The 11,056-nt window shown below is 34.4% G+C and overlaps 1 pseudogene; it reads left to right on the top strand.

Annotated features, from left to right (window-relative positions):
* The first annotated feature begins 279 nt into the window (after positions 1-279).
* On the top strand, positions 280-2,259 carry LOC120184574 (annotated as a pseudogene).
* The last annotated feature ends 8,797 nt before the right edge of the window (positions 2,260-11,056 follow it).

Here is an 11,056-nt window from a genome sequence, read left to right as displayed (position 1 = left end):
TTTTAAGTTTTTTTTTAAATAAATTTTTTAAAAATAAGTATAAAAAAATATATGTTAAATAACATATTTTATAACGATCTTGATAAATTAAATACATTAACTCATAAAATACTTAGATGAATGTATAATTTATATATTTTTTTATTAAGAGAAAAAAATGACTTGCCAGACATCCAGTTTCTAGTTTCACTGTTTGTTAATCAGATTGAGCCAAACCCTTGGATTAAAAAATTGAACTTTTTTATTACTTATTTTCGGTACAAGTTGAGGCAGAAGCTATGGTAGCAAACTAAATGAGGAGCCAAAAATAAAAAAATAACAGAGAACTTTCTTCAATGAAGAAACGGAGCTGTGAGATTGAAGCAGTTGGAATCAACTACAAGATCTACAGACAAAAGAGAGAAAAACCTTTTAAAATCTTCAACAAAAACCAGCAAGAAGTAGTTGATCATCAACTACTACAACAGCAGCAGCCATCAACCAAGTTTCAACTAGCATGTCCAGGAATCCGGCATGTCCTAAAGGATGTAAACTGCAAAGCAAAACCATGGGAAATCCTCGCCATTGTCGGTCCAAGTGGAGCTGGAAAATCTTCCCTATTGGAGATCCTAACCGGGAAACTCACCCCACAAACTGGTTCCATTTTCGTCAACAAAACCGCCATTGATAGAACTCAGTTCAGGAAAATCTCTGGCTACGTCACCCAAAATGACACTCTTTTCCCCCTCCTCACAGTTGAAGAAACCCTCATATTTAGTGCTAAGTTACGTTTAAGGCTTCCTCCAGCTCAGCTGAGCGTCAGGGTCAAGTCCTTGATCCAGGAACTTGGACTCGAGCACGTAGCCATGGTTCGAGTCGGTGACAATCGGGCTCGAGGGATATCCGGGGGAAAAAGACGCCGGGTTTCTATAGGTGTTGATGTGATTCATGACCCTAAAGTTTTGATTCTTGATGAACCAACTTCTGGTCTTGATAGCACACCAGCACTTCAAATTATTGATATGCTCAAGGTCATGGCTGAAACCGGGGGAAGAACGATAATTCTCAGCATTCACCGGCCTGGTTTTCGCATTGTTAAGTCATTCAATTCGATGCTTTTACTGGCTAATGGCTCGGTTTTGCACCAGGGAACGGTGGATCAACTCGGTGCGGATTTCAAGGATATGGGGTTGCAGCTTCGTCTTCACGTCAATATCGTCGAATTCGCGATCGAGTTAATCGAAGCTATTCAAACAACAGCGAAAGGGACCGGTACAAGTTCAAGAACAGGTCTTTTCAGCCCCATCAGTACGGAGTGGTAAGTTTACACTTCAACAACTTCTCCAACAATCCAAGGTCGTCGATGAAGAAACAGTGAATGTTGGGATTGATTTCCTCGAGATTTCGCCAACTCGAGGTTGAAGGAAACCGTGATTCTCGCACAAAGGTTCTCCAAAAACATATTCAGAACCAAGGAGCTGTTTGCATGCAGGACAATCCAGATGCTGGTTCAAGGCTTGTCTTAGGCTCAATCTTTCGCAATGCCAAAGACGATCTCGCCGGAGCAGAGGAAAAAGTGGGCTTGTTTGCATTTATATTGACGTTTTTGCTGTCATGCACGACGGAAGCACTGCCGATATTTCTGCAAGAAAAGGAGATTCTGATGAAAGAAACCTCATGAGGGAGCTATAGAGTTTCATCCTATGCCATTGCCAACGGGCTTGTACATCTACCCTTTTTACTCATCCTAGCCATTTTGTTCTCAACTCCATTGTACTGGTTAGTGGGACTAAACCCAAATTTCACGGCGTTCATCCACTTTCTGCTGTTGATTTGGTTGATTCTCTACACTGCAAACTCAGTGGTGGTGTGTTTCAGTGCCCTGGTGCCTAATTTCATAATCGGAAACTCGGTGATATCGGGGGTGATGGGATCGTTCTTTCTATTCTCCGGATACTTCATATCAAAACATGGGATCCCAAAGTATTGGATCTTCATGCATTACATATCGTTGTTCAAGTATCCATTCGAAGGGTTTCTGATAAATGAGTTCTCAGGGAAGTGCGTAGAGTACATGTTGGGGGGGTGCATGGTGACGGGAGAGGTGGTGCTTAGAGAAGAAGGGTATGGGGAAGAAAGCAGGTGGACGAATGTGTTGGTAATGGTGGGATTCATCTTGGTTTACAGGTTCGTTTCTTATGTCATTCTTTAAGTGTCGATGCTCGCACAGGAGTATCGGGGCATCATATTCTTGAACTTCATCTCCGTCCTTTTTCTCTCTCTCTCACGTGTATGTTAACCGGATTGTTCACATGATTTTGGAACTACATAAAGCGTCAACAACAAAATGTTTGTATTGTAACAGATTTTCTAAATAAATCAATGTAATAATCATCTGCCTACCGATTGTTTTAACAAGTCAAGGGGTTATGAATTTAATTTGCAGTTATCATCATGTTTTCCATTGCATATTATACTTACTAATAGTTATAACAAATGTTATTATGATGATTGTAGATATCGATTGCGATCATGCAATAACAGATTCGAATGATAATACTATTACTATATAACGGATGCTACTACGATAGCATACCACTATTTAAATCCCTGGTCATGTTGCACGGACCTCCATCCAATATGTGTTCGCCCGTTCGGCTTTGTGAATCGCCCACAGTTCTTGGAAGAAAAAACACTGACACAAGTTTAATGTAGATTGTTACATATTTTTCGACAAAATTTTTAGATAATGTGTTGAAAAAATTAAATCATAGTACATGAAAAATTATTATTTTTAAATAGAGTGATTGTTGCAGTAGTTATTGAAAATCGTCTAGGATATAGGATAATTTCTAAAAGTTATCTAGATTGTTTGATGTTTTCTTCATGCTTCATGTATGCACTATAAAACAAGATAACGAGTGACACTCCAGAAGTGATCAGATAATCTAGACGCCTTTCAAAAATTATTTTATTATTCAAGCAATTTTCAATAAGTATAATAACAAATATTTTATTTAAAAAAATAATTTTCTTTACACTCTATATAATACTTTTTTCTTCTTTCAATACATACACTTGTGCCCAGATGCCTCCTAAAAGAGTCAAAAACAAATTACCTCAATATAATTTTTTCTTTCTAAAGTTAGGGATGGTCAAATATTTGAATTCAACGAATCTCAATCTAACCTTATAGGATTTTTTTTTAATTTCAGGTTCACAGTGGGATATGACGGTTTAAATAATAGATAAGTTCAAGACGGGACGGAATCGGGTTTAAGGTGAAAAATCATTGATCTAATATAAATCATTAAATTATCCTTTTATATATAATAAATTTAAGGTTGTAGAGATTTTTGTTTTTATGGTGTTAAAATATGTTCTTTAATTTTTAAAAATATAGTAAATTATTATAAAATATATTATTTTAACCGCTTAAAATATAAAAAATATTATAAATATATTATTATAAAATATACTTAATTATCTTAAAATATTAATATATTTGAATTGGGTAACTTTTAAGAAATAACAAAATATAATAGACATCATACATATTATGCTGATGGGATGAGTCAAGATCATCGTAACTTAAATCCTAACATTATCTGTACAACCATCTTTCCTATGGTCAAAGCGTCCCTAGGGCAACTGTATCATTTCTGTTATGAAATCTCAATACTACTGCATCATTTATTATGCAAAAGCATGACATATGTGTCGTGACCGTCTTTCAGGTGGTTCCGGAATCGGATTTCGACTTAATTTGGTGTGATGGAGTCGCCACCGATCATTTTAAATTAGGTTGATCGGACACCTTAACTTATCATTTACCTGATCTACGTTTTACCAGAAATTAATCGGATTCGGGAGTCGATTACAGTCAATGAAGGATTATCACCTTTATACTTTCCTTTTGGTACCAATTTGATTTCCCGGTTGGCTTAATTGAGAAAATTACAATAGAAATTAAAACTTAAAAATTCGATCTGAATTACTTATCTTTGACCAATTTAAAATTTACCTAAAAAATTAAAATTAATGTTAAACAATAAAATTAAATAAATCTAAATAAAAAAAGTATTAAATAAAAAAGAATTATTAAAGAATGATTAAATTGAAAAGAATTAAAAGATTAGGGGTCAAACTGATGCTAAATGAAAGTTGCAATAAAACAAATAAAAAGTTAGGGGCAATTTTGCAAACTATAAGAAATATAAACAGAGATTAAATTGAAATAATTCAAAATTAATGGGTAAAATTACAAAGAGTGACCAAAATGCATTACACATCAGAATTATAGGGACTGCAAAAATAATTTAAAATTTTGTTAATTGCACTTCGATCCTTCCTATAAATACCCATAAAATCACCTATTTCACTCATTTTTCACTCTTCCTCAAAAGCAGCAAATGCCCAAAACTATCTCAACCTCTCCTATCCAGTCGAGGAACCGGCCACCCCCCGACGAGACACTGCCGCCCGGACTATCGCTCCGGCTACCACCATCGGTGGCCAAAAAACTTAAAACTACCCCCGAACACTCCTCTCAACACCCTGACACCGAACCCGAGCCCCAAATTTCCTGAAACCCCCCAAACGATGTAAAGTTTCGGTACTTACCTTCGTTCGACGTCATCTTTTCACTTTCTGGTAATTTCTTTCTCCTCCTAGCAAAACTCGAGGCTAAAGCTTGGTTTTTTATGGCTTGATGCTTCGTTTCTTACTACTTCGATGCTTGAAATTTTTGATGCTTTGATTTTTTTGGGTTTGGTTTCTCTTGCTTATGTTTCTCTGTATTGCTCGATGAATTTTTCTTGTGTTTTGCTTAACTTCGCAGAAGGCTTTTTATAGCCTTGAATCTGGCTGTTGTAGTCCCAAAAGGGATGAGATTTTTTTTTCTGATTCTTTCGCTGGAAATCCGATCAACTGAGTTCATGTGAGTTGTTGCTCTGATTTTACGACTTTTTAGTTTCGGGTGTCGAAGATTTCATCCAGTTGGTAACCTTGCTGGCGCGTGGCCTTCACGCATCGTTGAAATGATGACCTTATACATTTTGGGCCGTTGGATCAAAGAGCCAGATCCAATGACTTTGGTTGATGCGACGTCCCTGCTAAAGTATAAAACCCTAGCTCGTTGGGTCAGACGGTTTGGGCTTCTACCTGTTGGGCTTTCACCGAGTTGGCTCGTTGGGTTAAGCCTGTCTACTCGGTTGGGCGCTCTCATACCCTTGTTGGACTTAGACCGTTAGACTCTCTTTATTGGACCTAAAAAATAAATCCAACATAATAAAAAAATATATATAATATAAATATAATGATATAATAAGTATATATATATATATACTATAATACATAATTCTATAATAAATATATATGCTTATAATATATAATATGTAATATATAATACTATATAATATACAATAAATAATACCATAATAATAATATAATATACTATAATATGTAATGTATAATATATATCATATAATATAATATATAATATATAATATAATATATACTATATATATATTGTATACTTATACTGTATAATATATACTATCCCAGACGAAAATAGGTGTCTACAGTTGCCCCTCTTTGCCTATTTATCCTTCGTCGTGAAGTTTAAATCGTGGTTGACCCCTTCGCCGTGAAGTTGAATCGATCTTGTATATTTTTGAGCATGATATCCTTCGCTGTGAAGTTGAAATCTAGCTCAATGCATGAATTGGGCGGTAATTCCTCGCCGTTGGGTTAAGATAAACTGTTGTTGATCTTGGATCTTCTTCTAGTCCAATTTCCTTCATCGTGAAGTTGAAATTTGACTAGACGACCTTAGTTGAGAAATAGTTCTTCGACGTTGAGTTGTAGATGACTCATTTGCCATGAAGTTGAGTCGATCTTGAATATCTTGGGCACGATATCCTTCGTTATGAAGTTGAAATCGTGGGTGGCTCCTTCATTGTAAAGTTGAGTTAGGATTAAATGTTCTTCTGAGCCGAATATCCTTCATTGTGAAGTTGAAATCCAACTTGGATAAGTTGTATTGTTTTTAATCTTGACTGTTCTTCGAGTTCAATATCATTCGTTGTAAAGTTGAAATTGACTCTGACAAAAATCTGTAAAATTATGCATATGTGTATAATGTTATAGATTTGATGACCTTATTTTCGTAACCGGTTTTTTCCCTGGTACGAATTTCCTTGGCGGAAAAATATGTGAATGAAATAAATGGTTTTTAAGGAAATGTTTTAGAGTCGCCATCGACCTTTTTGAGTTAGGCAGGTCGAATACCTCAAAATCACCTTTTAAGAGAGTTTTTAAGAAAACATCTGTTAAAAGATAAACTGGTATGCGTATAACCAAAAATTCATTCTTTTTAGTAATAAAAAGGGATTCGTGGTCGGTTACATTTGGGGAAGGATTAGCACCCCCACAATGCCCAAAATTAGTACCCATTGATTATAAAATTGTCTCTATTAGTGAAAGTCTAAAAATTCAAATATAAATTTAATTTATGATCTTATTATTTCAGATCAAATCAGATAATTCTAAAGAAAATGATTTTTATAAAACTGAAGTAAATATTTATATTTTGTAGTGTTTTATAAATATGGTATTTATTTATTTATTTAAAATATCAGAAAATGACATCTAGTTACTTTAAGACAACCCTTTTATTTGATATAAAAAATAAATAAATAAGAATATGATAATTTTTCCTAAAAATTAATTTAAATAAAGTAAATATATATATATATTTTAAACATACTAATAATTACCAATATATTCCCATGTTGAATACATTACTACATGTGTGTGACTAATAATAAAATATATTCTAATAAAGTAAATATATATATTTTAAACAAAATCATCTTTGAATACATTACTACATGCGTGACTAATAATTTAAAAAGTCAAGAGTAATTAAATAGCTTTAATAACATAGTATTCCCATGTTGATTTTATTATCAATATATTTATATAATATAATTTTTATCACCTAACATCTGTAATCAATAAACAAAACATTTAATATAGGTATTAATAGTAATTTAATCATAATTAATTATAAGGAATTAAAATAAAAATTATTAAAAATATAGGGGATAAAAATTAAAATACTAAATTAAAAATATTAAAAAATAAAGGAGAAATAATAAAATATAAAATAAAATAGTGACCAAAATAAAAGAAATTTAAAAATAAGATTAATTTACAAAAATATATAAATTAATAGCCCTAATTCGAAATTTAATAAAATATAGGTATTAACAGTGTAATTTATCCCTAAATAATATTCGAATTAAATTATAAATTATTAAAATCTAAGGGAGTAAATATAATATTTACCCTAGATATATATAAATACTAGCAGAGACTAAAATATAAATAAAACAAAATGCGAAGTCCAAATTAAAAGGCACAAAAACATGATTTTAGTGACCAATTTGAAACTATTACAAATTTAAGGGACTACGGAAAGGGTTTTCTCATAATAAAATTATACAAACACTCCCTCCTCAAAACGACATAGTTTTGATTTGGGTATAAATAGGCCTTAAATGGCCATTTCAAGTTATTCTTCTTCATTTTTCTATTTTGCTTCTCTCCCTAAGGAGAGAGAAGCTCTCCCTTATCTCTAAATTCCCTCACCGGAGGGAGCTCCGACCACCGGCCAACCACCGACCGATCACTATTTCGGCCACCGCCGGTCACTATTCACCGTTGCTGGTTACTATTCCGATCACTATTCATGACTGGAAAAAATAAAAATACACCAAATCGTAGATCGAAACACCCTAAACCCGAAATCACCCTCTGTTTTTCCTAAAAGTCTTTCAATCAGCCTAGATCTAAGATTTTACCTTCGGTAAAATGGTTTCTGTCGATTTTTGAGCTTCGAAAAAGGTATGTTTCTTCTCCCTTTTGTTTCCTTAATTTAAATGGCTACTGCTGGTTGTTCATAGCTTTCTTTGTTGGTTGCTTCCTTCTTGCTCTCTGTCATTTCTTTGCAGGATTTCAAGGCTTTTTATAGGCCTCGATGAGCCACTATTTTACTGAACCCTTTGGTGAGTCACCGGATCTACGATGTTGACTCACTGTAGCTTCGATGAGTTGTGCGATCCTCTTTACGTCTTCTGGAGCCTTCGGTGGCGTGGCAGAATTTAGTTGGGGAACATAGTGGTGGAGCAGTTGGACGTAGGCGGCGGGGCAGCTGGATATAGGCGGCGAAGCAGTTGGAGGCAGCACCAAAGTCTCCCTATGGTTGGTGAACCCTAGGATTTCTGCTGGATTCATTCTGGGTCGTTGGATCTGGTTTGCTGGATTCATTCTGGGCCGTTGGATCTCTCCAGATCTAACGGCTGAGCTTGTTGGCTGCTGAAGAATTGAGTTTTTTGGACCGAATCTGCTCTTGTTGGGCCTTCGGGTTATTTGGGCCTAGATCATTTTTGGGCCTGACTCGGGTTGAACTTGTAAATGGGCCTCTGGGTCCTGATTTGTAAATATCTACTACATTAAAATTTAGTATTTATTAATAATATTTATACAATAATAATATATAAATAATAATATAAATAATAATGGGATGAAAATGATTGTCGACAGCTGCCCCTCTTTGTTCATTTTTGTGTTAACAAGAATAGAGCAAAGACAAAAGACAAAGAATTTTCGTCCAGTTGATTTTATGCTTTGATGAGAGATCCGCTTTATTCAAGGGAAATCAAACTAGTGTATGACATTGTTCCTTCGTGATGAGGACGTCTAGCCATCTTCAAAGATATTTGAGATAACTCGGTTCCTTCATGATGAGGACATCTGGCTATCTAAGAATGATGATGCTCCTTTCTAATGAGGAATTCTGATCAATGGATGACATTGTTCCTTCGTGATGAGGACGTCTAGCCATCTTTAAAGATATTTGAGATAACACAATTCTTTCGTGATGAGGACATCTGGTTATCTAAGGATGATGTTACTTCTTCGTGATGAGAAGTTCTGATCGGTGGATGACATTGTTCCTTCATGATGAGGACGTCTGGCCATCTTTAAAGATATTTAAGATAACATGGTTCCTTCGTGATGAGAATATCTGGTTATCTAATGATGATAATGCTTCTTCGTGATGAGGAGTTCTGATCGGTGGATGACATTGTTCCTTCATGATGAGGACGTCTAACCATCTTTAAAGATATTTAAGATAACACGGTTCCTTAGTGATGAGGACATTTGGTTATCTAAGGATGATGCTTCCTAAAATATCAACAAATGATGCATTTATGAATATCATGATCCTATTTATGCCTAAAATGTATGCAATGATGCAATTTTAGTGCATTTTCTTTTTCGAATAAGGACCCTCTCTCATTGGCCATCTTCTGACTCGTTTCATTTTGGGTACAGTAAACAAGGTCGATTTACTTCAACTAAATATCTTGATCTCATCTTTACTCAGATATAGTCTTTTCTTTCTTCTTGAACCTCGCTAGTACCAATGATCAACTATTCCATATGTGACAAATATTTTGGATCATCTTCATACAATTGAAACTTTCTAGGTACTTCAAATTTTATTTTCCATGTATCAATGTCATTATACAAGCTTGAAAGTTGAAATCATTATCAATTTCAGAAAACCTGTATTTTAAAAAAACTTTTTGTACAATAATACACCATGATTTTATGTACTTCAAGTTAAACTACATATTTTAAATTTTCAAAGAAAAATGGTTGCAAAAATGAGAGTTAACAAGAAAAATCTCTTTTTATTTATACAAATGTAAAGAGTTTTTAAATAATTACATGGCAAACTTTTATTGAAAAATGTACAAGAAAAAGTAGTAGGCATCTTCACATATCAATAGCACAAATACTTCTGAGCTGGCATGCCGCAAAGTGATTCAAGTATAGCTTATGTCAAAAGGATTTCGAGAATCGTGATAATACCTAAGGATGTAAAATCTCTTCTTGACTATCAAATCTCCAGATGTTATGCATCCTTAACAAAGAATCCAAGATTTCAAACATGAATCTTGAATTATAACACTTAAGCCGCCCTTTACGGGTTTTCAACTTGAGACCTCCTTTGGTTTCAAGATATCCTTTTCGGATTTTCATCTTGAACCCTCCTTTTTTCAATTAGGCAAAATACTTTTTAACCGCATTGGAATTCACTGAGTGGGGTAATTCTGGCCCATCCATCTCAGTGAGAACTAGAGCTCCTCCAGAAAAGGCTTTCTTTACAATATAAGGTCCTTCCCAATTTGACATCCATTTTCCTCGGGAATCCTTTCGAATAGGTAAGATCTTTCTAAGTACGAGATCTCCTTCGTAAAATTCTCGGAGGTGAACTTTCTTATCATGTGCTTGTATCATCTGCTTTTGGTACATCTGACAATGACAAATAGCTTTTAGTCTTTTTCTTCAATCAAATTTAACTGGTCATATCTGGCTTGTACCCATTCTGCTTCATTTAGTTTTACCTCTGATAAAACTCGAAATGAAGGAATTTCTACCTCAATAGGTAGGACAACTTCCATTCCATAGGCTAACAAAAATGGAGTTGCCCCAGTCGATGTTCGTACTGACGTTCTATAAGCCAACAAAGCAAATGGTAATTTCTCATGCCAATCTTTATAAGTTTCAGTCATCTTCTCTATAAGCCTCTTGATATTCTTATTAGCTACCTCAACTGCTCCATTCATCTTTGGGCAATATGTAATGGAATTATGATGCTTTATTTTGAATTTCTCACAAACTGATTTCATCATCTTGTTGTTTAAATTCAAAGCATTGTCAGAAATAATCTTTTTTGGTAGGCCATATCGACAAATTATTTCATTTTTCAAGAATTTACAGAATGTAATCTGAGTGATGTTTGCATAAGAAATTGCTTCTACCCATTTGGTAAAATAGTCTATTGCTACCAAAATAAAGCGATGGCCATTTGAAGCTTTTGGGAAAATTTGTCCAATAACATCTATGCCCCACATAGAAAATGACCATGGAGCTGTAATCACGTGCAATGGATGAGGAGGGGTATGCATCATGTCTCCATAAATTTGACACTTGTGAC

This window comes from Hibiscus syriacus, unplaced genomic scaffold (genome assembly GCF_006381635.1).
Source record: "Hibiscus syriacus cultivar Baekdansim isolate YM2019G1 unplaced genomic scaffold, ASM638163v2 tig00112925_pilon, whole genome shotgun sequence".
Lineage (NCBI taxonomy): Eukaryota > Viridiplantae > Streptophyta > Magnoliopsida > Malvales > Malvaceae > Hibiscus > Hibiscus syriacus.
The sequence above is the reverse complement of the archived record's forward strand: the minus strand, read 5'-3'. Positions and strand labels throughout refer to the sequence as shown.